At 42.6% G+C, this 27,605-nt stretch overlaps 2 long non-coding RNA genes across 3 annotated transcripts in view; both read left to right on the top strand.

The window, feature by feature from the left end:
- The window catches only part of LOC138746762 (uncharacterized), a 5,697-nt gene extending 3,868 nt beyond the window's left edge, over positions 1–1,829 (top strand). The window contains exon 2 of the long non-coding RNA XR_011347112.1: positions 731–1,829. This is a non-coding gene — a long non-coding RNA (uncharacterized lncRNA). The remainder of the gene's footprint in view (positions 1–730) is intronic.
- Positions 1–20,909, top strand: part of LOC138746761 (uncharacterized) — a 24,917-nt gene extending 4,008 nt beyond the window's left edge. The window contains exons 2-4 of one of the 2 annotated variants that reach the window (XR_011347111.1): positions 12,178–12,272; positions 15,622–15,757; positions 19,847–20,909. This is a non-coding gene — a long non-coding RNA (uncharacterized lncRNA). The remainder of the gene's footprint in view (positions 1–12,177; positions 12,273–15,621; positions 15,758–19,846) is intronic. The other variant, XR_011347110.1, reaches the window with a different exon arrangement.
- Positions 20,910–27,605: the final 6,696 nt, after the last annotated feature.

Here is a 27,605-nt window from a genome sequence, read left to right on the forward strand (position 1 = left end):
TAACACATTGCCACAAGCACCACAAACATGGGAGTCTTTCACAAATGAAGTTATTAATTTGATCTGTTCATATTATTTCTGTAAACAAATAACCACAATCCCAGCACTGAGGGTAGTAGGCTTCTGGAGGAGATGGTTGACACAGGTACTGTTGCAGTGTTTAAGAAAAATTTGTATGGATACATACATGGACCAAATATGTATAGAGGGCCAGACTCGTTCAGTGGGGCTTGTGTGGGTGGGGTCTTTGGTTGGCATAGACAAATTGGGACAAAGGGCTGTTTCTATGCTACATAATGCCAGTACCAGTTTTACCATTTAGATCCAGCTTTATATCCAGTTTCAGCCCATTTGTATTCAGTCACATCTTTAATGTCTGTGATGTCCCATGCTTTTTGCAATTCTATCCTCTTTTTATTTCAATTTAAAAAATTAGACATACAGCGTGGTAACAGACCCTTTCAGCCCATGAGCCCGTGCCCCCTGATTAACCTCCAACCCCCGGTACATTTTGAAACGTGGGAGGAAACCAGAGCCCCCAGTCACAGGGAGAATGTCCAAACACATTACAAACAGCGCCGAATTCAAACCCAGGTGGCTGGCGCTGTAATAGTGTCGTGTTAACCACTACACTAATCATGTATTCTTTGTGTAGATAAAAATCTGGTGCAGATGCTGAGACATGACCTTGCCTTTTGAAATTAATCTTAATAATATTCTTGGCTTTCAGATATTTTTCTTGAAGATTCTAATATCTTTCCAGCCAATAGGATATGTCAATGCTCTCAAATTTTTGCAAAGCCTTTCAAAATTTTTGCTGCAAATATTGCATAGGCGATGATAGTCTTTCACAACAGACAAAGCCAATATTACACAACAGAGGAAAAAAGCAAAGTGGTTCAAGGAAAGAAATCCATTTCACCAACAGTTCCTTTGAGACGAAGGGTATGCAGCTGAATGAAAGGAAACCAATAAAAGAGCAGAAAAAGAAAACAGAGAATCCAAAGGTTGAGGATTCAAAAGGCCAAAAGGGGAAGCTTTCTCCAGTGCTCAGAGGCAGAGCACGCAGACAGACCAGCAGGGAGAGTGTAAATGGTAGACACAGCAGTGTAGCACACAGGGCCCAAGGAAACCGATCCACCAGCAGAGAGAGGACAAAGGACAAAAACTATCCCAAAGGCAACAAAGGAAAGATAGGCAAACAGCCCAGCAAAGAGAGCCTGAAAGTCAGAAACAATCCAGCAATGAAGAGAGGCAAATCAAACAGGCAGGCCAAGAGAGAAGTGATGAACGTCAGAAAAGGTTCAGCAGTACACAAAGAGAGCAGAAGCAGTCAGCTCAGCAAAAAGCCAGGGACCAAAAAAAATCACAGTATCCAGAAAGATTACAGGGAGATGGTGCAGTAAACAGAAGATAAGTGATCATTAAATGACTGCTGGATACACAGGGAAAGCAAGCAGTCAGCACCATGAAAAGTGAGTGAGAAAAGTCATTGCAGTGGAGAGAGTTTGAGCAGGTGGCAGGTCAGATAGAGGTTTGAGAAGGGAAGATGCCACAGCAACCACAGAGAAAGTGAAAGGCAGGTTGTGGGGGGAAAAAAGGCAGTGCAGTGCACCGAGGAAAATGAAGCCAATGCCCCACAAGATAAAATGAACAGAAAGACACTGGGGTTTGCAAAGGGAGATTGAGTAGGGGCCCAGTTCAAGCAAATGAGAGGCGACAGAGACAGAACTATCTGTTCAAACACAGAGACTCATACAAAAACTAGTGGAGCACAGAATCAGCAAGAAACACACCACAGAAAGACAAATTAAAAAAATGGCAAACAATGTGTGAGTTAAAATAATTAATAACTATGACATGTTTTTGTGTTGCTTCCAGAATTTGTTTAAACATTTGGGTTGAGATATTCGCTCATGCTCATACATCTCATCCCAATCAATAAATATATGTTGAGGAAATTAGATGACAATAGTATGGTGCCAACTGCCAAGACAACTTGAACACCCATGCAAAACAGTCCAACAATTGGCAAAAAATGTTAAACAAAAATGTCTATAGATGCTGGGATTGCATGCAATGCACAAATCTGCTGTATAAACTTATCAGGTCACATAACATTCATAAGAATTAAAGGGAAGCCAATGTTTTGCCCCTGGGCTCTTTGTCAGGAATAGGCTCAGGCCTGAAATGTCAGTTACCCTTCATTGCCTCTGGATGCTGCATGACCTGCTGAGTTTCTCCAGTTTGGGCCTGGGCCCTTCAGCAGGTATAAGCAAAAACAGTCAGGCTCTAGAATAAAAAGGAGGAGAGTGGGGGGGGGGGGGTGGGGGTGGGAGAAAAGAGCAGGGGGAGGAACAAAAGTTAATAAGAACATAAGAAATGGGATCAGGAGTCACCCATCCGACCCATCAAACCTGCTCCACCATTCAATAAGATCATGGCTCATCAGACATAGGAACTTGGGTTTTATAGAGTACGAACATAAGGATGTTTTGTTGAAGTTCTATAAACTCTGATTTCTTGCAGTGGGACATAGTGTGCAATTCTGGGAGCACACAAAAGAGAGGGTGTCCCCTGCACAAAAGGTGGTTCAATGGAGAAGTTGAGGTTATTCTCCTCAGAGGAGAGAAGATTGCCCAGAGATTTCATGGAAGTGTTCAAACATCACAGAGGTTTAGGTAAAGTGAAGAAAGAAAAGGAATTGGCAAGTGAAGGAAAGTATTTGTGGGTTAAAGTGAAACAGCTACAGAAAGGGACTAGTTTCCTGCCATGTAGTGACCAGAATTTTACTGAGAACCAAACTATTCTAACATTCCAACTTGTATTCCAGACCTGAGCTTATAAAAAATAATTTCCTGTGCCCTTCTAAATACTTGTTGACCTGTTCTGCTACTGTTAAAGTCATGGAATCATACCACATGTCAACAGCTGTTCATGCCACCCATCCATATTAATCCCATCTTCCAGCATTTACTCTATAGCATTTCAATGTCGGAACAATTAATCACAGTTATTGCTTCCAGTATTCTCTCCTGGTACTCAATCACTCTCTTGGTGAAAGGCCTTCCTCAGATCCTCTCCAAATCAGATTGTTTTCACAACGTACTCTATGTATTCAATAATTTCCTTAGACTTTCCTGAGACAATAATTAAAGGCTTAAGTTTAGAAAATGAACTCGAAATTAGTCTTTTCACATTCTCAGGATCATCCTAAGTACTTCATGGGCCCAAACCTTTTGGCCAGTCTCACATGTGAATCCTTATCAAAGGCCTTATTGAAGTCGATATAAACTACATCTACTGCAGTGTCTTCATCAATACACTTTGTAACCTCCAAAAAAAAAAATCAGGTTTGTCAGACAGGATCTGCAATAGTCAAAACTATGCTGGCTATCTCTGATTCAAAGTCCCTGCCCTTCCAAGTGATCATCAATCCTGTCTGTAAGAATTTTGTCCAATAGATTCCTGATATCACTTCACAGGTCTTACCTGTTGCCCTTAAAAATTAGAACAAAATTTACCATTATCCCATAAGCTGCTACCTCACCTCTGGACATAGAATATAAAAAATGTCAGCCAGACCTCCAGACATTTCTTTCCTTGTCTTCCATTGAAGCCTGAGATAAATCTGTGGTCATGCACTGCACTGTCCCTCTTTAGAACATAAAACATTCCGGCACAGTACAGGCTCTTCAACCTACGCTGTTGTGCTGACCCATGTATACCTACTCAACGATCTAAACCTTTCCTACCTCACACCCATTACCCTCTATTTGTCTTGCATCCACATGCATATCCAAGAATCTATTAAATGTCCTCATTGTCCCAGCCTCCACCACTACCCTTGGCAATGCATTCCAGGTACACTCTACTCTCTGTGTCAAAAACTTCCCCCTGATGTCTCCCCTAAACTATCTTCTCCTCACCATAAGGAAGTACTGAAGAAGGTTCATGCCTGAAACGTCGGTCATATATCTCTACTCCCTAAGGGTGCTGCGATACCAGTTGAGTTCCTCCAGCATCTCTGTCTTTTAACTCCCCTCACATTGTACAGATGTCCTCTGGTATTTGCTACAGTGGTTCAGGAATAAAGCTGCTGGCTGCCCACCCTATCTATGCCTCTCTATGAAGACACCTCTCATTCTTCTTTGCTCCAAAGAGAAAAACCCTAGCTCTGTTAACCTTGCCTCTTAAGCCATATTTTCCAATCCAGGCAACATTCTGGTCAATCTCTTCTGCACCCGCTCTAAAGCCTCTACATCCTTTCTGCAATGAGGTGACCAGAACTGAACACAATATTCCAAATGTGGTCTAACCAAAGTTTTAAAGACCTGCAATATTACCTCACAGCTCTTGAACTCAATCCTCCAACTAACGAAGGCAAGCATACCGTAACTACCCTATCAAACTGCACAACAACCTTCAGATGTATGGATTTGGACCCCAAGGTCCCTCCATTCCCCCACACTGTTAACTATGTACTCTGCCTTCAAGTTCAACCTTCCAAAATGCATCACTTTGCAATTATCAAGATTGAACTCTGCCACTTTTACACCCAACTCTACATCCTGTCTATATTTTGTTGAAACCTACCAACCTTCATGTCATCAGCAAATGTACTGACCCATCCCTCTACTTCTTCAACCAGTAGTTTATTAAATCCACAAAGAGCAGGAGCCCAGAACAAATCCCTGTGGAACTCCACTCGTCACTGACCTCTAGACAGAATATGTTCTATCTACCACTACCCTCTATTTTCTGCAGGCAAGCTCATTCTGAATCTGCACAGCAAAGGTTCCATGGATCCCATGCCTCATGACTTTCTGAATGTCACATCGGGGAACTTGTCAAATGCCTTATGAAAATCCATATAAACCACATCTACCATCCTACCTTCAATTTCTTTTGTCATTCTCTCAAAAAATTAAATTCAGCTCATGCCCCTTCACAAAGCCACGTTGACTATCCCTGAGAAGACTATGCTTCTCTAAATGCTCATGAATCCTGTCCCTAAGAATCCTCTCCAATAGTTTGTCCACCACTGATGTAAGACTCATTGATGTATAATTCCCAGGATTCTCCCTGTTCCCTTTTTTAAACAAGGGGACTACATCTTCCATCCTTCAATCCCCCAGTACTCTCCCCCCACCCCAGCCATGGAGGATGCAAAGATCATTGCCAAAGCCCCAACAATCTCTTCCTTCCTGTAGTAACCCAGGTATATTTCACCCATTTGCTGGGCTTATCAAACTGAATGTTTTTAAGATTCAGTTCCTCTTTCTTAATCTCAATACATAAACCTGTTCTGTAGTGATCTCATATTTACCAAGGTCTGTCCCTCTCTCTCGTGAGAACTGAAGGAAAATATTCATTTAGGATCTCCCCTACCTCCTCCACCTCTAGACACACATTTCTTCCTTTATCTTGAAGCAACCCTACCGTAACTTTGGTCAAGCTTCTGTTCTTTCATGTATGTATGTAACATTTTTAGGTTTTCCCTAATCCTACTTGCCAAGGCCTTCTCATGGCCTCTTTTAACTCTCCTTAAGTTCCTTCCTGGGTATTGACTGACTATTTCTTTCCATGAATGCTGTTGGGCCTGCTGAGTGCCTCCACCAATTCTTTCTCAGCACCTGACAACAGATTGATCAGATTTCAGCTTCCAAAGAGATTTGGGCGGTGAAAGAATGTGTGCTACCATGGAGCGTCAAGTTGAGCTAATCAGAGCTCTGGTAATGGTGAGCTAGGAACAGATCATTCTGCAGCATGAGCAGATTTCTGCTGAATGGGTGGAGTGAAGCCTCATTGGACAAAACCATAGTCATCAGGGACTGGGTAGATCCTGTGACAGGTGAGTGCTGAGGTTGGCAAGGATGGAGACCACCTGTAGTTTGATGACATGTGTTTGCATTTTTAGACATTTTCTAGGATTAGAGTGTCACTGACAAGGCCAGAATTTAATTCCCATTTTAAAAAGTGTGGATTGTGACAGCAGATGTGATTAATTTAGCTTCACTACCAGGCTGAGATCTACTGACCCCTCTTATCAGAGATAAGACTTCCTTTTATCACCCCCTAGCTTCTCACTTTATTCCCATTTCTCCATCCAGTTTCCACTTCCCACCTGAACCCGCCAATCACTTGCCAACTCCTGCTCCTCCCACCCATTTATTTCAGCTTCTGCCCTCTTTTTTTCCCCAATCCCGATGAAGTGTTCCAGCCAGAGATGTTGAATGTATGATCTTCCACAGATGCTGCCTGATCCGCTGAGTTCCTCCAGCATTTTGTGATGCTCCAGTTTTCATGCAGTCTTTCTGGTTTGCCTCTTGGTGATATGGGGAGAGCGGCAGAAACATTTTCTAAGTGAACTCCATGTGTGGGTGCATAAATGAGGCAGTGACCGGAGGTTTTGTCCATTGGTGTGGTATGAACATAGACCTACAGACAATGTACAGTCTGCCATTACTGTTTAATGCAAACTCCATAGAATGTAACAGTATAGAAAACAGGCCATTTAGCCCTTCTAGTCTGTGCCAACCACTATTTTGCTAGTCCCACTAACCTGCTCCCACTCCATAACCCTCCAGATCTCTCCCATCCATGTATCTATCCAATCCATTTTTAAAACTCAAGATCAAGCCCACATTCACATCAGATGACACCCCATTCCACACTCCCACCACTCTGAGTGAAGAACTTTCCCCTAATGTTTCCTCAAACCTTTCCCCTTTCAGCTTAAAACTATGACCCCCTCATATTTATTTTTCCCAATCTAAGTGGAAAAAGCCTACTTGCATCCATTCTGTCTATACCTCTCATAATCTTGTAAACCTCTATCAAATCTCCCCTCATTCTTCTTCACACCAATGAATAAAGTTCTAACCTATTTAATCTTTCCCTGTACTCAACTCCTGAAAACCTGGCAATATCCTAGTAAATCTTCTCTGCACTCTTTCAATCTTATTGATATCCTTCCAGTAGTTAGGTGACCAAAACTGCACACAATAGTCCAAATTTGGCCTTCAACAATGTCTTAAACAACTTCAACAACTCCTAAACTCAATACTTTGATTTCTAAAATCTAAGATGTCAAAAATCCTGTCCACCTACAACACTACCTTCAGGGAACAATGTATTTGTATTCCCAGATCTCTTTGCTCCCCCACACTGTTCAGTGCCCTCCCATTTACTGTGTGTGTGTGTGTGTGTGTGTGTGTGTGTGTGTGTGTGTGTGTGTGTGTGTGTGTGTGTGTGTGTGTGTGTGAGATAGTTTGGTTTCCCCTTCCAAAATGCATCACTTCACACTTATTCTGCATTAAACTTCATCTGCCATTTTTTGGCCCATTCTCCCAGTTTAAATCCCTCTGCAAGCTTTGAAAATCTTCCTTGTTGTCTACTACATCTCCTATCTTTGTTAACAGCAAACTTGCTGATCCAATTTATCACATTACCATCCAGATCATTGAGATAGACAACAAACAATAATGGTCCCAATACAGATCCCGGAGGCACACCACTCAACACAGGCCTCCAGTCTGAGAAGCAACCATCAACTACTATTCTCTGTTTTCTCCCACACAGCCAATTTCAAGTTCCGTTTACAACCTCTCCATGGATACCTAGTGTCTTATCCTTTTAAACTAACCTCCCATGTGAGACCTTGTCAAAGGCTTTACTTAAGTCCATGTAGTCAATATCCATAGCCTTTCTTCATCTACCTTCTTGGTAACCTTGAAAAGCTCTACAAGATTTATTATACGATGCACAAAGCTATACTGACTGTCCTTAATCACCCCATGGCTGTCCAAATATCTATGTATCTTATCTCTCAGAACTCCTTCCAATAATTTACATACTACTGACATCATGCTCACCGATCTATAATTACCTGGTTTATTTTTGGAATTTTTTAAGCAATGGGACACATAAGCTACCTTCCAATCCTCTGGCACCTCACCCATGGCTAAGACTTTTTGAATATATTTGCCAGAGCCCCTGCAATTTTTATACTAGCCTCCCACAAGGTCCAAGAGGATTTATCTGCCTTTATTCACTGTAAGGCAGCAAGCACCTGAACCTCCTTAATCTGCATATGTTCCATGACCCTTCTGTTTGTTTCCCTCCCTTCCTTACGCACTAGGCCAGTTACCTGAGTAAATTATGGTGCAAAAAAAAACTAAGATCTCCCCCATTACTTGAGGCTCAATCTGATCAATATCATTCTCTAGAGGACCAAATTCTCCCCTTACTATCCTTGTAGGAACCCTTCAGGTTTACCTTCACATTATCTGCCAAAGCAACCTCTTGTCTTCTTTTTGTCTTCCTAATTTCTTTTTTGAGTATTTTCTTCCTTTTTCTGTGCTATTCAAGTAGCTTCTTGTAACCAATACTTGCTCCTTGTTACCAATACTTGCTATACACCCACTTCTGTTTCTTAACCAGATTTCCAATATCCCTTGAAAAATCAGGATTCCCTCTGCCTGTTAACTTTGCCTTTAATCCTAACAGGAACATGCAAATTCTTCACTTGCAAAATTTCACGTTTGAAGGTCATTAATTATGAAGTCATCAGAAGGTCCAATTCAATGAATGTGAAAAAGAAGTTGAGTATCTTTTGATGCTAATTGAGAGGAATTGAAACCAACTGCTTCATCCCTATGACAGTCAACTGAGGAATTTAGATCAATTTACTAATGTTCATACCCTGCCCAAATAAGTTGTTACAAGCCATGATCCAGACAGGCAGAACAGGCTGGGGTGACAGGTCAGATAAATGCAAGGAGGAATATGATTGATGTGTGAATACCGACAGAACCCGGACTTTTTAATTAAATATTGAAAAAGAAAAGAAAACTGACTTTTCATGTGAAAATTGACAACAGATTCCACATCCTTGTTGGTCATTTATAATGGACTGTATCCCACAACAGAGCCACATAAAAACTTGTTACAAGTCATCTGACTGTGCATGTACAGAAGTACTGTTAGCATAGCAGTTAGGACAATGTTTTTTCAGCACGAGTACCCAGGTTCGAATCTGGTGCTGTCTCGAAGAAATTTGGATGTTCTCCTGTGTCTGCTTGGGTTTCCTCCATTTTCCACATTCCAAAGACATATGGGGTGAGTAGGTTGATTAGTCATGTGGGTGTGTTTGAGTGGTGCGGGATTGTGGCCGGAAGGGACTGTTAACGTGCTGTATCTCCAAACAAGATACAACCACACAAAACAATGTTTCTCCAAACTACAGTGCATACACATATACACAGTACATAAAGATCTTAAATAAATAAATATACACACATTTTGGAATAATTTACTCAGTTATAGGATGCTGGTCATCAATCTCACAGCCTGTGGAAGAAGCTATTTCCCAGCCTGACAGTCCTGATTTTGATGCTCCTGTACCTGTAGTGGGTTAAAGATACTGTGTAAAAACACACAGTGAATGCTGGAGCAACTCAGTTGGTGTCTCCAGGTCTATAGATACTGAAAGGCTGGCTGAGTTTCTCCAATATTTACTCTGTATTTTTACTACAATCACAGCTTCAGCTGACTTTTGTGTTTGAATGTTGTCGATGGAGGAAAGGGAGACCCCAGTGATCTTCTTGGCTATTTTGAAGATCCTCTATGTTAATTTCTGGTCCGATGCTTTCCAGCTAATATCCCACACAATGCTGCAGCCAACAGCACCCTCTCAATTATGCTCCTATAAAATTGTTGTTATCTCAAAATTCAAGAAGAGGGATCAACTCACCTTGTTGATAAGTTGGAGGCGACGTGACTACAGCTCAATTCAGCTCTCCAGACTCTGGGTGCACATTACCTTAAGTATGTAGCTGTACACAATGTCTGAGGCACCGGAACTGGTGGACGAGCACCAGAGAGTGGTTGAGGGATCTACTGTGGTCTGAAATATTCACTGGTGATGACTCTAGCTCTGTCTGAGGTCCTGACAGCTGAGGTTAATGTCTAGAGTGTCACCATTGGAGGCTTGGAGGACAGCAGTGTGGCTTAAGTCAATGTGGAGGCCAGGGCAGCCCAGCCTGGGGTCGGGACGACCGATGTGGAGCCCAGGGTTTGTCTCTGGACGAAGTTGGCAAAGTGCTTGAGGGCTTGCCTCACAGGTTATGGAGCTGAATTGTGGACTGTTTGCAGGGCTGGGACTTCTCCAAGCTGCTGGGGCATTCCTGAGGGGTCACCTTGTAGGGGCTGGTAGTAATGTAGGTGCGTGTGGGGCATGGATGTGCTTATATTATAACCCCAGGCAACTTACTCAAGCTACCAAGGGGTTGGTTTCTAGTCAAAGAATTGGTGGCACAGAATTTTCATTTTTTTTAAATAAATTGTGTTTAATCTAAATTACTTCTATTTTACCCTAATGATGCACTAGTTTCCAAGAGTGTTGTCTCATTTACTGCTTCTCATCATGATGGCTGCAGCTTTAAGAAATGATGATCAGCTTCAAATTTGTATTGATTCCTTTGACCTCAGATAAAAGTCTTGTCCTCGCTTTTGTAGTTGTATAGGGAGCTGCAACGCCTGCCCAGATGGTTTGGGCTTGTAGGGTACAGGGCTGAGTCGGCTGCACCAGTGTGTTTAGGTACCTTGTCACTGCCCACGCATTTCTCCAACCCATTACTATTCTGCGAGATGATTCTCTGGTCCAGTGTCTAGTCTTTTGTGTTTGCTGATATTGTGCTTTGTGTATTCTTTTATTAATTGCTATACAGCACTTTGGAGCAACATTCTGTGGTGTTTAAACTATGCTATATTAATAAATATTCAAATCAATTCAATAAGTGCTGTGAGAATACAATGTCAGTGATTCCAGACCTGTAGGGTGATTTTCTTTCTTTGGCTTGGCTTCGCGGACGAAGATTTATGGAGGGGGTAAAAAGTCCACGTCAGCTGCAGGCTCGTTTGTGGCTGACCAGTCCGATGCGGGACAGGCAGACACGATTGCAGCGGTTGCAAGGGAAAATTGGTTGGTTGGGGTTGGGTGTTGGGTTTTTCCTCCTTTGCCTTTTGTCAGTGAGGTGGGCTCTGCGGTCTTCTTCAAAGGAGGCTGCTGCCCGCCAAACTGTGAGGCGCCAAGAATGTAAATTCAGTGTAAATTCTTTGTGATTTAAAACATGGGGAACAGTGTCGTATAAATAAAATTTACTGTAAAGAGTCATTGTTGCCTGAGACTGTAATTTCTTTATGGTTTATGTCACTAGGCCTTTTCACATGGCAGTGTAAAATGAAGATTCTGGGGAAATTTTCCCGTGAACCTGCAGTGTGAAAAGGTCAGTCTGGAATTTTAACTGGGTCCATGGCCCTACCTACAAGGTAGGCCCTGGGAAATGTTCCCTGACTACCCTCTCCCTGCATCACGTGGGCGATTAAAATTAAAACATACCTCCTAACAACAGCAGGCCACTTCGGCACGTCGCAATGGCGACACAATGAGGGATGAATGGTTGTCCTCATTAACCATAATCCCTCACGTAGCTGGATTTTCCAGAGTGGTTCCAGCTGCGTGAGGGATTATGGGAAATGAAGTTGGCCATTCATCCACCATTGTGCGGCGGTTGCAACGTGCCGAAGTGGCCTGCTGTTGTTAGGAGGTAAGTATATTTTAATTTTAATCGCCCACGTGATGCAGCACAAAAGCGCTGACATCACAAGGCTTCCCCTACTCAGCCATTTGCCTTTTCATATTGCAGGGAGAGGGTAGTAAGAGAATATTTCCTGGGGCCTTGGGAAACAAAGAAGCAAGAAGAACCCAGTGGGTCAAGCAGCATCCATGAAGAGAAATAGTTGATCAACATTTCATGTCGTGACCCTTTAACTTAATATAGGGTCCTGACGTGAAACATTGGCTATCTTTCCATGGATTCTGCCTGACCTGCTGAGTCCCACCTGCTTCTTTCAGTTTAATGCAATATCCATCCCTGCTTCTGTACATGGTGGCTGTTGCTTCCAGTACTTGCAACCCCTCATGTGAAGAAATAGGCCATGCTTCCCTTCAGCCCTGTTAACTCCATTTATTTGGAGCTGGGGTCACCTGTAACCATCTGCTGTCCATCTTTGAACCACAATACCCATATCGGTCTCATCAATTGAAGTTGCTCTCCAAGCCACACCCCATCCTGACTTGGAAATGTATTCCCTTTTCTCCACTGTAACTAGGTAAAGTTCTGGAGCCACCTCTTTAACAGTGCTGTAGTACACCAGTGCCTTGAGGACAGCAGTGGATCAAGAAGATGGTGACAAAGAATTTAATGGTACTTTAAAATGAGCCGCTGCCCAGGTTCTGAAATCTTCAGCCTGTTTTACAACAGGCATTTCACTTTCCAAATACATTTGCATAGTGTTGCACAGCATTTCCTCTTTCTCTCCAAGTTCCGAAAACAGAACAGCGGCCTATTTCTCAATACTGAGCTACTGGGAAATTGCAAGCAATTTGTCCCTCATGGTAAACAAAGAAGTGCTGAAGGAACTCAGCAGGTCAGTCAGCACCCATGGGTAGAAATGGGTAGTCAACATTTCAGGTCTGAGCCCTTTATCAAGACTAAAATAGAATAGGGGGAAAAAGAAGCTGGAAGAGGGTCCCAGAGGTGCTAGAGTAAATGACAGAAAGCATAGGAGATGGAGAAAGTGGGAAAGGGAGATTCAATTGGAAAGGGGAGGGGGAAGAAAAGATAAAAGTATGGGAGTAGACCAGAGATGAAAACAGTGGAATCAGATGTGGCTGGGGGTGGGGGGCGGGGGGGGGGGGGGGGAAGGGAAGGTTACCTAAAATTAGAAAACTTAACATTCGTACTGTTAACTTTAAGGGTGTTCAGGAGAAATATAATTTGTTGCTCCTCAAGTCTACATTTGGCCTCACCCCAACAATGGATAAGGCCAAAGACAGACATGTCACTGTAGGAATGGGGAGTTAAAATGGTTGGCAGCAGAAAACTCAAGTTAATACCCACAGAGTATAGGTAATACTCATTTGACATTTTTCCAGTGACTTTGGAACTAACATAACTTGGATAAAAAAGATAGTGTGGATTTGTGGAATTTAGAAAACCTTTGATTATATAGCATATAAAACATTACTAATAACAAAAGCTAGAGTGTACATTATTGGTATGGATTGCAGATTGGTTAATGTGAGTGGGAAGGGAAGGTTGAGATTCACTGATCCAGACCCAATTATTTCTGAAATATTTTGCTTGAGAAATATTGTCATTGGCCCATTCCCTTTAAAGTTCTGAAACCGTGCACATAACGAGTCAATTAGATACGATTAAAACAGGGTTTTCAAACCTTTTTCTTTCCACCCACATACCAATCCCTTACTATTCATAGAGCACTTATGGCACAGGGAATAATTAAAGTGGTATGTGGAAATAAAAAGAGTGAGAACCACTGATCTATCAGGATCCCGAAATACTTAATTACCTCTTTTGGCCATTTAAATTGAGTATTTCTTCGACAAAGACTATAATCTCCTTGTGTAAGAGGCATAACTTAACTTTTATCCCAATTTATTTTATAACCTGAGATCTTACCATATTTTTCCAGATTTAGATATAGTTTCTGTAAAGAAATTTCTGTTTCTGTCAGATTTATCAAAACGTCATCTGCAAATAATCTAATTTGATACTCTTCCTGATCAATCTTAAACCCCTCATTTCTAAATCGCTCCTAAGTACTTCTGCTAGTGGCTTTATAGCAGAGCTGGGGGTAAAGGATAGCCTTGTCTACTAGATCTCGCTAACTGAAATGGAGCGGGCATTTGACCATTAGTTACTACTTTCGCTTTAGGATTACTATATAGTACCTTAATCCAGTTTATAAAAGTTTGGCCAAACTCCAGCACTTTAAACAAAAGTCCCACTCCAATCTATCAAATGCTTTTTCTGCATCTAGGGCCACTACTACACTCAAATTTTCCCTTTTTTGTGCTGCATGTATGATACTAATTAACCTAACCACATTATCCATCGACTGTTTCATTTTCACAAATCCTATCTGATCCATGCTTATTAATTTAGGAAATAATTTATTAACTCAATTCACCAATATTTTAGCCAGTATTTTATAATCTGCATTTAATAATAAGATGGGTCTATACAAAAAAAGTTTTTTAAGGATCGCTTTCATTTTTTGGTGTCACAATAATTATTGCTGTTCAAAATGAATCTGGAAGTGTATAAGTCATTGATGCTTGATCTAACATTTCCATAAAAATAGGAATCAATACGTCTTTATATTCTTTATAAAATTCAGATGGAAAACCAGCTTCCCCTGGGGATTTATTGCTTTGTAATTAACTTATTGCCCTCTTTACCTCTAATTGTGTAAAACATGCCCTCAATTCTGTTTGTTCTTCCATATTTAATAAAGGTAAATTTATCCTTGATAAATACCTATTTTATCATATTTTAAGGACTATGAACTATATAGATTAGAATAAAAGTTTTTAAAAGTTTCATTTATTTCTCGAGGTTTATAACTGATCACATTTGAATCATTTTTATGTGTTAATCATTCTTGAAGCCCTGTTCTGATTTCAATTGCCATGCAAGTACTTTATGTGCTCATTCACCTAATTCATAGTTCTTATAATAATTTTTTCCATTCTCTAGATTTGTAATGTATTATATTGAAGTTTTTTTTATTAATTAATTGTCTTTGCTTGTATTCAGAACTTTACTTATGAAGATCTTTTTCCAATACCTTTATTTCTTGCTCCAATTGATCTACCTCTTTCATATAATCTTTCTTAATTTTAGCGGTAAAACATAATTTGTCCTCTCAAATAGCCTTTTAACATATCCCATGTTACAAATTTATCTTTCACTGAATTCAAATTATTATCACAAAATAACTGAATTTGCTTTCTAATAAAATCGCAATTTTTTTTCTTTTTAATAATACCTGTATTTAATCCAGTCTCCATCTACATATTAATTTCTCTTTATCTGGCATCATAATAATAATTTCAAATGCAAATGGTCAGGTTAAATTTTAGTTTTATATTCATCATCTAATATCCTGCCTTGTATTTGTGAAAATAGTAAAATTAAGTCAAATCTAGAATAAGAAGCATGTCCATTTGAATAAAAAGTGTCGTCTCTTTCTCTAGGATGAATTCTCCTCCACACATCTATTCAATTCAAGTCTCTCATTCTACCCAAGTTGATTTTGTTGCTTTAGTTCTCATTGGTCCTCTTGTAGTTCTATCTAGAATTGGATCAAAACAAAAATTAAAGTCTCCTCCTATCAAAATATTGTCGTGGGAATCTGCTAAATTCAAAAAAGTTTCTTGAATAAATCTTTCATCATCTACATTTGGTGTATAAAGATTAAGAAGTGTCCATAGTTCCAAAAATATTTGACAATATACCATCACATATCTCCCAGCAGTATGACATTGTGTGTTTTAATTGGGATATTCTTTTTAACTAAAATTGTCACACCTCTTGCCTTAGAATTAAAAGAAGAAGCAACTTCATGTCCAATCCAATCTCTTTAACTTCAAATGTTCTTTTTCAGTTAAATGAGTTTCTTGCAAGAAGAGCTATATCTAATCCCATCTTCTTAATATATATTGATCTTCATCCTCTTCTCTGCTAGATGCGGGAGAGCGATGTCAAAAGAAGGCCTTCTAGTGGATCACTCACATGGGGAGCAACTCGGATGCTAGCTCCCTGCTTCTCACCAGCAGTAGGCCTCAAGTCTCTTCCTGTCTTCGCATCATGTTGGGTTCCAGGTAAGACTGCAGCAGATTTTTCTTCTTTTGGAGATGTTTAAGTGTTGTATAGGTATTTAAAGTAAAAACACAAAATGCTGGAGAAACTCAGCAGGTCAAACAGTGTCCCTTATGTAGCAACGGCAGAGATACATAACTGATGTTTTGGGCTTGAGCCCATCATCAAAGTATGAGAAAATGCTGGTGAGTGTCAGAACAAAAGAGTGGGGGGGGGGGGGAGGTAGGTGGCAGGAGTACCTGTCCAAATTTTTATTAAATGTCAAAATCGAGCCTGACATAATCTTGCCCTTAACACATGACCTCTATATCTTGTCTTGCTAACCTCAGTGGAAAAAGCCTCTTTACTGTGAGGTTCAAGGACTCTCCCACCATCCTTCATTACCACAATGGGAACAGGCATTGAGATCATGGGAATACATGAAGTTGAGATGGGAAGAAGTAGAAAATAAGCAAAGCTTCTTCTTCCACTTATTCCAGTGCAAGGTTCCCATTTGATTTGCCAGATCTGGTTATCACAGAGACGGCTAGATTGAGAAGAAGCATCCAAGGTGAGGAAGCAAAGGTCGTCTGGAAAAGATGAGATACGCAGTTCCTCAAAGTACAGCCAGTTCCTCACAGTGTGAAGGAAGAGTTTGGGAATAAGCTGGAGAGACCACAGGGAACAAGAATCATTGAACAATTTGAGTTTTCTGATTGGGCTGCTCCAACTGTTCCTGTATCATTAAGATTTGTGAAGATTTACATTAATGATCCACAGAGAATCAAAAATAGACAAATCCCCCACAGATCCCATTGAGGTGGAACAGGTATCTCCATAACCTTTGTTATATCAAAGCAGATCGAGTTGGACAGATGTTCAAATGAATAGTTAACAATACATACTCACACTGGACTGTTCCAGTGCAATTTATTTCCTTTGTGATGGTATCTGCTCCAAGCATCTTCTAGAGGATAGTTTGATGTGAGGGACAGTGAGAAAGTTCATTTTGCGAGCAGCCCCAGCTGGTCAACCTATACATAGTAGAGCAGTAAAAACACACCATGCAGAGTTACAGATGCAGAGAGAGAGAGAGATCAGTTCAAACAAAGCCAAGGCGGCATTATTTTACAGTAATTTAGGAGTCTGATAGTGGCAGGACATAAATTGTCTTTGACTCTGGCGTGATCTCACACTTGTGAATCTTCTTCATGGTTGGAGGAGCATGAAGAGAGTGTGGCTGGGGCAGGATGTCTTTCATGATGTTGGCTGTTTTTCCAAGGCAGAGGTAGTATAGACAGAGTCGATGGAGGGGAGGGTGATGTGTGTGATGCTAAGCTCCATTCGTGAGTCTGGGGTTTCTTGTGATCTCGTCTTGGCAGAGCAATTCCCGACCCACACAGTGATGCATCTGATAGGTGCATCAGCACAATTTGCTGAAAAACACAGGGGACATACTGAATTCCCTCAGACCTCTGGGGAAGCACTTTCTTGGCCATCATGTCAATGTGGTTGGATGCGGACGTCATTGGAGATGCTTTCCTCTATGAACTGAAATCTCTCTACTTTCTCCACCTCAGCATTGTTGATGTGTTCTGGGGAATGAGCTCTGTCCATTTTCCATAAGCTTATTTCCAGATCCTTAGTCTTGCTGACAGTGAGGGAGAGATATTTGTCCTGGCACCAAGCCACTAGTCCCAACAAGATAGTAGTTAAACTTAGCTGTAAGGTAGATTCTGAGGGATTCCATCGATTGGTGACAAAACCACGCAATGCTGGATCCATCTGGTCCAACCAGCTTGACAGATTTGAAGGCCTATTTATGTACAATGGTTAAGTGAAACATAAATTGTTAATCACAAGGCAAAGGATATGGGTGAAATGCTGGCACGTGGAACAAGCCTAGAATGCATGGGCATGGGGCCAATTTTATGACGATGAAAAAAGAAATGAATAAAGAAACAAGAGGAGCTAAATTGGTAGCTTCTGAGTTCATAGATGCTGATTCATTATGATCCAGTGAAAGAGATGCAACTGGCCTGTGATGTGTCACCTTATGGCACTGACATAGTTTTGTCACTCTGCAGAGAGCTACAGCCATTCAGTTTTTCAAGTCTCTTTCCAAAGCAGAGCAGCACTACACGTGAAAAGCCAGATGGTTTAGCTTCGGTGTACATTTGGTGAAGTCCCATAAGGACAAGTACGACTGGATAGTTTATTATTTTTACAATTCACAAAAGTGCTGGTGAAACTCAGCAGGTCATGCAGCATCCACAGGAAGCAAAGGTATATAACCAATGTTTCGGGCATGAGCTGTTTGTCATGGTATGACCAGAAAAACATGTAGGTACCTGAATAAAAAGGTGGAAGGAGCAGGGATAAAGGGGCAGTGGGAGGAGCACAGCCGACAGCCAAGAGGTCATAGGCGTGCAAGGGCAGAAAAGCTGGACTGATATGGGGGGAGGGGACATCTCTGAATAGAGAGGGAAGAGGGTGGGGAGCTGGAGGAAAGGAGACAGAAGGATAGAAAGAGTGAGACAGGAAGAAGCCTAACAGAAACCAGAGGATGATGTTAATGCCATAATAGATGGCATGATAGGTGTTGTTTCTTCAATTTGGCAATGAGGTGACCTTGATTTGGCAGAGCTGGAAGCCATGGTTAGACATGTATGGAAATGGTGTGTGGAATTAAAGGAACGTTTGGGGCCCTGAATGATGTTGAAGAAGGTGTACATGCAAGTGTTTTATATATCTGAAGGGTAAATTTCTTCGACACCCAGTGACCTGGGTTTGAATTGCCGCTCTCTGTAAGGTGTCCATACATTCTAACTCTGTATGCATTTGTTTCCTCCGGGTGCTCCTGTTTCCTCCCATGTTCCAAAATGTGCTAATCACAAATATGAAGGCAGGGAACACTATTCTGGGCCCCAAATGGTCCCTCCAAGTGAAGCAACATTTCACTTGTGAATCTGTAGGGGTTGTCCACTTCATTTGATGTTCCTGCTGTGGCCTCCTCTACATCGGAGAGATTGGACACAGACTGGGAGATTGTTTTGTTGAACACCTCGTGACAGTCCGCTGCAAAAAGAGACCTCCCATTGGCCATCCATTTTAATTCCACATCCCATTCCCACACTGACATGTCTGTCCGTGATCTCAAACACTGCCAAACCAAGGCTACTGCAAATTGAAGGAACAACCCCTAATATTCTATCTGGGCACCCTCCAACCTGACGGTGTTAACATCAACTTTTCCAGTTTCTGTTAGGCCCCTCCCATCTCTCTCTCCCTCTCTCTCCCTCTCTCTCCCTCTCTCTCCCTCTCTCTCCCTCCCTCTCCCTCCCTCTCCCTCCCTCTCCCTCCCTCTCCCTCCCTCTCCCTCCCTCTCCCTCCCTCTCCCTCCCTCTCCCTCCCTCTCCCTCCCTCTCCCTCCCTCTCCCTCCCTCTCCCTCCCTCTCCCTCCCTCTCCCTCCCTCTCCCTCCCTCTCCCTCCCTCTCCCTCTCTCTCCCTCTCTCTCCCTCTCTCTCCCTCTCTCTCCCTCTCTCTCTCTCTCTTCCCCACTGCTCTGTTTCCTTCCCTCACCAACTTCTTCCCTCCCCCTATCACTTCTCAGCTTTATTTTTCTCCTTCCTCTTATCTATATCCACCTATGGCCTCTTGGCCATTGCCCTATGTCCTCCCCCTTCCCCTTCTTCAATCCTCCCACCAACTTTTTATTCAGGTGCCTGCTTGCCTTCTGCCCATACATTGACGAAGGGCTCAGGCCTGAAACGTTGGTTACCCTCTGCTTCATAGGGTCACTGCATGAGCTGCTGAGTTTCTCCAACACTTTGATGCATTGTACTACAACCTCAGCATCTGCAGACTTTATTGTTTCGCACCCGTGAAGAGATGAGGCAAGGGGAAGGAAACTGATCAGATATGTTTCGAGTAAAAGGGGAAGGCGTACACAGCAGGTTCCAGCCTGAGGTCAAATGGGGGATGAAAAACTGAACTGAAACTGGGTCAAAACGCATCTGTCACTGAAGTTTTCTTCAGCATTTCAGCTCGACCTTTAACTTTTTGACAAAGTCTCCAACTTGAAATATTAACTCTCTTTCCCTTTCTGCAGTTGTAGCCTGACCTTCTTGATCGGTGTCTACTTTGGATTTCCACTTTCTGCATGGTTTGGTTTATATTCAAGGGGTCACCAAGCCCACGAGGCAACCAGAGCAGAAGGTGGCTAGACCAGCATACAAGAAATCAGACAGTGAAATTTCCTCTCCCACAGCCCTCACTGAAGATCATCACAGGGAAGTGGCTATGTATGCTGTCTACGAGAGCTCTTTTATCAGTTTTTTCATTCAGGGTGTGTGGATATTTCTGATAACACAGCATTTATTTCTCCTTTCTGAAAGTACATGTCAGGAGCAAGTCAACCATGTTAATTTCTGCCACCTACAATGGAATCCCACCAGACACATCTTCCCCTCCACTATCTACTTTCTATAGGGAACATTCCTTCCCACAATTTTCCCATCAGTATTTACCCCTATGACCAGAAGCTGTGCTACACTTGCACCTACACCTCCTCCCTCGCCACCATTCGAGGACCCAAACAGTCCCTCTAAATGAAGCAACTCTTCTTGTGTATCTGCAAGGGTCTTTATCTACTGCATCTGGTGCTCCCGTTGTGGCCGTTTCTACATCGGAGAGATTACTTTGTTGAGCACCTTCACTCTGTCCGCTGCAATAGCAAGGACCTCCCAGTGGTCAACCACTTTAATTCCAAACACCTTTGTCATACTGACATGTATGACAATGGCCTCATGTACTGCCAATTTGAGGTCACCCAAAAATTGGAGGAACAATAAAAAAACAGTCTCCAACCAGACATCGATATTGACTTCTCCAATTTATGTTCACCCCTTACCCCAGTCTCCCTCTTTCCCAATCTGACTCCATTCCTCCGGCTCCCTATGCCCTTCCCTTCCTTCTCCATTCAGAGAGCTACCCTTAGCCCTCTGCCCTCTTCTCCATCACCTCAGTTTCTTTCCTGGCTAATCTTCCACCTGTAACTGCCTATGGCCTCTTACCTGTTGGCCTGTGCTCTGCCCCTGCCCCTTCCTCCCTCCTCTCCCCCTACTTTTTTATTTTGCTGTCTGTAGCGTGAATAAAAGCTCTCACAATTGGAAGGAGAATAAGTGCTTTTATTAGCTTATAACTGAGGGTAGGGTCTCACAGTAGTCTTCGGAAGGGTTCTGGGTTTAGGTAGGAAACCACGGTTATATGTGAGCAGATATGGGTGGAACCAGCCATCAGTGCAACACACTACCAGTGAACCCCAGTTCACTGCATTTACCCCTTCCTGAAGAATTTAGGGTCTGTGAATGAAGATAGAGAACATGGGTTCAGAGAGAAAAAAAGTCGAAAAATATTGCTTCTCCTGAGAAGGACTGGACCATGAGTGGTTGGGAGTGTAGTTCCTGATGCCGACCTTCTTTCGAAATTGAATAGAAACTCGTGAGGAGTAGCATTGATTGCGGTATATAGTAGCGACAGAATGGAATGGTGCACCATAGGAAGGATTTCCTGCCAGTGTGAGTCTGGAAGGCCTCTTGACTTCAGGGCCAGTTTGATTGCCTTCCAGACCGTTAAGTTCTCCTTTTCAACCTGCCCATTCCCCCGCGGGGGTTGTAGCTAGTAGTCCTGCTGGACGCGGTGCCCTTCACCTGACGCAGCTCGTCACTCATAAAGGATGAGCCCCAGTCGCTATGAATATAGCTGGGATACCCGAACAGAGCGAAAATGGAATCTAAGGCCTTTATGACTGACAAAGTGGACATGTCTGGACATGGAATGGCGAACAGGAAGCGGGAGTACTCATCTTTGCCACACGAAGTAGTTGGCCAATCCAAGAAGACATCTGTTTAAAGGAATTGAGGAAGGTTTAGAGGAGATGACAGACATAATTTTTTTTTTAACACAGTGAGCAGTGGATCCCTGGAATATACTGGCAAGAGTAGTGGTGAGGCAGATATAATTGGGATATTTAAAAGACTGAGAGCACATGGGGTTGTGAAACAATCAGAGAGCTATGATCTGTGAGGGAGGGAAAGGGTAAGATAGATGGTGGACTGGGTTTCTATAGGTTGGCACAACATCATGAGCCAAAGGGCCCATACTGTGCTATTCTGTTCTCTGTTGTGCGGAGCATAGACTGAGAATGGCAGAGGACCCAACATCTAAAATAGAAGGGTGCCATCCTTAACACGCCTCCAACATTCCCTGCCATGTGTCAACTCCACCTCCTAACTCATCCATGTTCTGCGCAAACACCATGGGCAGAGAGGCCTACTGTAATTGTGTTGTTCTAGCCCTCGATACCTGATAGGCAACTCTATTGCCCTCAGTCCTGGGAGCACCATTGCCCTGGGGTCCAATACCTTGAGGCTTTCTCAGCACTAGAAATGTCTTGCTCAGAGATTGTTCTGTACAAGCACCATATTGGCACGCCCTTTGGCCCATCGAGTTTGTGCTGACCACTCACTCCTACCCTAATCCCATTTTATTCGTCCCATATTCTCACCAACTCCTCCCACATCCTATACACTGGGGCCCAGTTTACCATGACCACTTAACTCACTAACCTGCACATCTATGAGATGTGGGAGGAAACAAGCATCCAGAGGAAATCCATGTGGTCACAGGGAGAACATGCAAACTCCAAAGCAGTAGCTCTATTCACTGCACAACTATGCCTGCCTGCAACATTTAACTACTCTGAACTGTTCCACAAGCCTGAAAGAATAGCTGGAAGCAGGCAAGGCTACCGGCCACCATTATGTCAACCTTCTACCGGAGCTCTATTGAGAGTATCCCGGCCAACTGCATCTCAGTGCGGTACGGATGCTGAGAGAAATGGATCAGAGGTCAGTCCACAGGCCCATAAGAGTGGCAGAGAGGATCACTGGAGTCTCCCTCCCTCCATCAATGTGATTTACCAGGATCATTGTCTGAGAGGGTGGACAAAATATTGAGGACTCCTACCACCTTCCCCATTGGGAAAGAGATCCAGGAGGATCAGAGCCAGCACCACCAGGCTGAGGAACAACTTCTTCCCACGGGCAGTGAGAATGCTGAACAACCAAAGGAACTGCTCACACTCACCCTCCAAGACTCTCATTCATGAAACAGCATTTATTTATTTATTTGTTTATATGAATACTTGTCCCGCATACAATTTATTTGTCTGTATATGTGTTATGTCTGTATGTTTTGCACTGAGGATCAGAGAATTCTGTCTCGTCAGGTTGTACTTCAATAATCAGATGACAATAAGCTTGACGACTTGAAAAAGCTGCTGTTTTTGATTCAAAGTCCTTCAGTTCATGCCCTTGAACTGGTCACTGAGAGGGAGATTTGGAACTGCAGATTTTCCAACTTATAATGGGATGTGCTGTTGAAGAGATGATGCCGTTGAATATCAAAGGTACATCGCAAGACTCTCTCTTGCTGGAGGTGATCATTCCTGGCACTCTTGTGGCACTTATCAGCTCCTGCAGATGGTTGCAGCACTTTTTTATGTGGAAATTGTTGCCAAGGAAACAGTGGTTTACATGCTGGAAGTAAAATAAAGCACAGATCTTCAGTATTATAAACATCATAAAGATTGTGCAGTAAACAGGGAATGTCATCACACTGCAGTAATGTTTTTGTAAAAATGATCCAGACTCATTAAGGATATAATTGCAGATTATGTGTTTAGGAAAATTAGTTATGGGGGGGGGTTCATTCCATCTCTCATTTCACTGCTGTCATTCAGACAAACTGTCATTCATTTTCAACACAAAATCGTGAGGGATTTAGAGAGGGGTAAATGCAGACAGACTCTTTCCACTGAGTTTGAGACAAGAACAGGAGCACCTTGGCTCTATACACCCCAATAGTGTGGATCTCCCAGTGGCCACCCATTTCAGTTATCCAACCCATTCCCTTGCCAGCATGTCTGTCCATGGTATCATGTACTGCCAGCCTGAGACCACCTGTAACTTGGAGGAACAACACCTCATCTTCCAACTGGGCACCCTCTGACCATTTAGCATTAATATCGACTTCTCTAGTTAAAAAACACCACCTCCTTCTTCAACCCCCCCCCCCAAGTCTTTCCATTCCCTGTCACTTTTTGCACAGGCATGATAGCTTCTCACCTAGTCCCTTATCACATCCAATTATGTTGGTCTGGATTCCTCCCCCATTGTTTGAATTCGGAGACTTTCTGATATACTGTACTGTTCACAGCTTCTGCCTTTTCAAATTTTTCCTTGAAGAAAGGCTCAGGCCTGAAACATCAGCAATATTTTTTTTTCTCCTTTCGATGCTGAAAAGACTGACTGAGTTTCTCCAGCATTTTGGTGTGTTTACGTCTGCAGCCTATTGTATTTCGCAAGACCCAAGGGGACACGGATTAAGGGTGATAAGTGAAATATTTCAGGGGACAATTAGGGGAAATTTCTTCACTCTGAGGGTGGTAGGGAGTGTGGTGGATGAGGATTTGATTTCAGCTTTTAATAGAATAGACAGGTACATGGATGGAAGAGGTATAGAGAGCTATGGTCGATGGCATTAGGCAGAAAAATAGTTTGTCATGAGCTAGGTGGTCTGGAGAGCCTGTTTCTGTGCTGTACTTTTCTATGGCTCTATTGTTATATGATCTGTGGCTCCACTTCACTTTATTGCTTTTACTTCACATCCCTTTCTCCCTTACAATTCCATCCCAGACCTTTGGAGAGGGACTCCCAGGTTTCTATCGTTCTTTGATTTAAGAGGTTCCCTCCAAAGTGTTCACAAGGAGAACAGGACACAAGATCTCAGATAGTTTAACCAAGTGTTCGGTTTAGACGTAAAAACACAAAAATCTGAAGACACTGTGGTTGAAGGTACTTGACCTGCTGAGTTTATCCAGCATTGTGTTTTTATTTATAATGTACAGTTTGGCAGGAAAAGCAAGAAATAATTTCTTATGGTCTTACAATTTAATAGGAAGTGAATTTTAAAGTATATTCTTTGTCTTTAGATGCATGAATCTAATGATTGGAGGAAGGGTAATGTAGTTCAGATCTATGGAATGGATATTTCCTGCCAAATGGGGACTCTAGGAAGATTGCAACATTCTGAATAAAGGCAGAGGCAGGTAGTGTCATAAGCTGAATGTTCTGGGCATCAGCACCGAGTGCATCAATTTAAAAAATTTAATTTAGACATACAGCACAGAAACAGGCCATTTTGGCCCACAACCCCATGCCACCCAATTAGCCTATAACTCCCAGCACATTTTAAGCGGTGGGAGGAAACCGGAGCCCCTGGGGAAAATACACACAGACATGGAGAGAACATACAAACTCCTTGCAGACAGCACGGGATTTGAACCCAATTCCCGATCACTGGTACTGTAACAGCGTTGTGCTAACCATGCCCCCTCATCTAGGAGTGCTGGTAAAATAGACTTCACCAGGTGGTCAGGGAAACTCTCCCATGCTTAGAGTCATAGCTTTGCATTTCTGCCTCACACTGAGTCCATGCAGATGGACACGCCAGGGATATCAGAAGTGGCTATGGTTACAGAGACCAGGGCAAGCAGTGTGGCAGCAGAGACCAGTGTGAACAGGGAGAGAGGAGATCAGGCCCAAGATGGTTATGGCAGCTACAGAGCTCACTCCAGGCCCATGACACCCTTTCTGCCACATCTCATCAGGAAGTTGCTCTAACTTTTATTTTAAATGTTATGTCCTTGCAAGATTCAAGGCAGCCACCATCATCCCGGGGCCCAAAAGAGCAATGGTAACTGGACTAAATAACTACCGCCCAGTGGCACTGACCTCTGTTCAAACTCCTGACTCACAACTGCACTGCCAGGTTCATTTCTAACATGGCATGGCTTTGTGATAGGCAGGTCATGCCTTATGGGCTTAATGGTGCTTTTCGAGGCGGTGACAAAGGAAATTAATGAGGGTAAGGCAGTGTATTTTAATAAGGGTCAGTGCTGGAAACTGGTATAAGAAGCATGAAATTAAGGAGATGTTTGAAAAATACATTGAATGTAAGAGGAATCTTAAGAGAGGAATTAGGAAAGCTAAAAGAAGGTACGAGGAGACTATCGCAAGCAGGGTGAAAATTAATCCAAAAGGGTTCTACAAATATGTTAATGGTAAAAGGAAAGCGAGAGACAAAATTGGTCCCTTAGAAAATCAGAGCGGAAAACTGTGTGTGGAGCCTAGAGAAATGGGGGAGATATTGAACAGTTTCTTTTCTTCGGTATTCACCAAGGAGAAGGATATTGGGATATGTGAGATAAAAAAAGCAAATTGGGTAAATATGGAGAATATAGTGATTACGAAAGATGTAGTGTTAGGGCTTTCGAGGAATATAAAGGTGGATAAGTCTCCGGGACCAGACGGCATCTTCCCCAGGACGTTGAGAGAAGTAAAGGAGGAAATAGCAGAGGCTCTGATGGTAATTTTCCAAATGTCATTAGAGATGGGGATAGTGCCAGAGGATTGGCGTATTCCGTTATTTAAAAAGGGTTCAAGGAGGAAGCCTGGCAATTATCGGCCTGTAAGTTTGACGTCTGTGGTAGGTAAATTAAGGGAGAAAGTTCTTAGAGATAGTACTTATAAATATCTGGATAGACAGGGTCTGATCAGGAGCACTCAACACGGATTTGTGGGCGGAAGGTCCTGTTTGACCAATCTGATTGAATTTTTTGAAGAGGTGACTAGGAATGTAGATGAGTGTAGCGCGGTGGATGTTGTCTATATGGACTTCAGTAAGGCCTTCGATAAGGTACCACATGGAAGGTTAGTTAGGAAGGTGCAGTCTTTAGGTATAAATTTTGAGATAGTCAAATGGATTGAACATTGGCTGAAAGGGAGAGGCCAGAGAGTGGTAGTGGAAAATTGTCTGTCAGGTTGGAGGCCGGTGACCAGTGGTGTGCCTCAGGGATCTGTATTGGGCCCATTGTTGTTCGTTATATACATTAATTATCTAGATGATGGGGTGGTGAATTGGATTAGTAAATATGAAGACGATACTAAGATAGGCGGAATAGTGGATAATGAAGAAGGTTTTCAAGGATTGTAGAGGGATTTGGGCTGCTTAGAAAAGTGGGCTGAAAAATGGCAGATGGAATTCAATGCTGATAAGTGTGAGGTGCTTCATTTTGGTAAGAAGAATCAGAACAGGACATACGTGGTAAATGGGAGAGCATTGATGAATACAGAAGAGCAGAAGGATTTAGGAGTAACGGTACATCGTACCCTGAAGGTAGAAACTCACGTGAATAGGGTGGTGAAGAAAGCTTTTAGTATGCTGGCCTTTATCAATCATTGCATGGAATATAGGAGTTGGGAAATGATGTTGAGATTGTATAAGGCGTTGGTGTGGCCTAATTTAGAGTTCTGTGTGCAGTTCTGGTTGCCTAATTATAGGAAGGATATAAACAGAGTGGAGAGAGTGCAGAGAAGATTTACCAGAATGTTACCTGGGTTTAAGCATCTGGAGTACAGGGAGAGATTGGGCAGATTAGGTCTTTATTCTTTGGAGCGTAGAAGGTTGAGAGGGGATTTGATAGAGGTATTTAAGATTATGAAAGGGATAGATAGAGTGGATGTGGATAGACTATTTCCGTTAAGAGTAGGAGAGATTGAAACAAGAGGACATAAGTTAAGAGTTAAGGGGCAGAGGTTTAGAGGTAACATGAGGGGGAACTTCTTTACTCAGAGAGTGGTAGCGGTGTGGAACGAGCTTCCGGGAGAAATAGTGGCGGCAGAGTCCATTTTATTATTTAAGAAAAAGCTGGACAGGTATATGGATGAGAAGAAGGTGGAGGGTTA

This window comes from Narcine bancroftii, chromosome 12 (genome assembly GCF_036971445.1).
Source record: "Narcine bancroftii isolate sNarBan1 chromosome 12, sNarBan1.hap1, whole genome shotgun sequence".
Lineage (NCBI taxonomy): Eukaryota > Metazoa > Chordata > Chondrichthyes > Torpediniformes > Narcinidae > Narcine > Narcine bancroftii.